This window comes from Neofelis nebulosa, chromosome 1 (genome assembly GCF_028018385.1).
Source record: "Neofelis nebulosa isolate mNeoNeb1 chromosome 1, mNeoNeb1.pri, whole genome shotgun sequence".
NCBI classification, from domain to species: domain Eukaryota; kingdom Metazoa; phylum Chordata; class Mammalia; order Carnivora; family Felidae; genus Neofelis; species Neofelis nebulosa.
In genome coordinates this window covers 111734147-111735771 of record NC_080782.1, presented here as the reverse complement: position 1 = coordinate 111735771, position 1625 = coordinate 111734147, and the positions used below count along the sequence as shown (strand labels likewise).

Below are 1625 nucleotides of genomic sequence, written 5' to 3'. Positions count from 1 at the left end.
TTAGTATTCCTCTCCTTGTTTATCCTCTCCTACTGAAGAATCCACACCAACCTCCTCATAACCCTTCTCAAAAGCAACAATGTCCTCACAGGCCTCAGAAAACTCCCCTTCCTCCATGCCGTCACCCACCTACTAGTGAACAAAGGGACACTTGGCATTCACCAGGTCATACTTGTGGTCCAGGCGAGCCCAGGCCTCAGCAATGGCTGTGGTGTTGCTCAGCATACACACAGCTCACTGTACTTGGGCCACATCTCCACCAGGTACCACAGTGGGGAGGCAGGTAATTAGCACCAACTTTGAAGCCAGTGGAGCAGCAGTCCACAGACTTGATGCTGCACAGGTCTTGATGGGGGCATGGCAGCAATGCACCTTTAGGAACATGATGCCACAGCATGACAGGCAGCAAGCCATGTATTTACCATGGTGGAGGTCACATTTCACCCCCTGGTTGGCTGGCTCAAAGCATGCGTTGGTGACCTGTTCTATAGAAAGCTGTTCATGGTAGGCTTTATCAGCAGAGATTACAGGGCATATGCAGCCAGAACAAAGTGGATGCAGGGTTAGGGCACCAGCTTGGTCTGAAATTTTGTCAGATCAACATTCAGGGCTTCATCAAATCAGGGAGAAGCAGTGATTTAGGAATTCAATAGCAAGGTTTCGAGAACAGACACCACAGATGGACTCATTGCCATGAAGGCAAAATCAGACTGCTCCACGGTGGGATGGGTAGTGAAGATGGAGTTGTAGAGCACAACTACATCTGTGGACATCTGGGGGGCTGGGTAAATGGAGAACTCCAGCTTGGACTTCTTCCCATATCAACAGAGAGAGGGAGGTGGACCCAGAACCAGCTCCCCCTTCAAAGCTGTGGAAACCAAGAAACTCTGAAGACATATGCACTCGTCAGCCAGTTTCCAAAATCGGCCCAAGACAAGGTCAATGATCTCCTTGCCAGCAGTGTAGTGCCCTAGGGAGTAGTTATTGGCAGCCTGTGAAGACCTGCTCAGGGTGAAAGAGGTGATGGTAGGTGCCAGTGCAAAATTCATCAATGATGGTGGGTTCTGGATTTACAAACACTGCCCTGGACACATGTTTGCCAGCACCCATCTCACTGAAGAAGATGCAAGAGTCATCCCCTCCCCCAGTGGTCTTCTCACTTGGCATCTGACCATCAGGCTGGATGCCATGTTCCAAGTAATATGGCTCCCAGCAGGCACTGCCAATCTGACCACCAGCCTGGCCAACAGGAATGAAGATGCCCTCATACATGGTGGTTACAGCTTAGCAGGCACCAGCTACAGAAGCAGACACTGGGTCCTGGTTACTGTTGCCAACAAACTAAGAGTCAAGGTAAGTCGCACACTCGGGTACTCATATTTTATGTTCTTATTCCCTTCTCTTGCTTTTGATATTCCACTGTGTAATCTGTTTTGCTATAATGTCACCTTGATTTTTCCTCCTTTTAATAGTTTTTTTTGTTTGTTTCTTTGGTTTTCGGTTTGTTTTTTGTTTTTTGTTTTTTTTTGCCTAAATGAAAGACTTTGTCTTCAAGGGCCAGTAAATGTCCTTGGATACGTGTCAATGCTAATCATTCTGTATCAGTTTTCTCTGGGCCACAGTGC

At 47.9% G+C, this 1625-nt stretch overlaps 1 pseudogene; it reads right to left on the bottom strand.

Annotated features, from left to right (window-relative positions):
• Positions 1–1272, bottom strand: LOC131512667 (tubulin alpha chain-like; annotated as a pseudogene).
• Positions 1273–1625: the final 353 nt, after the last annotated feature.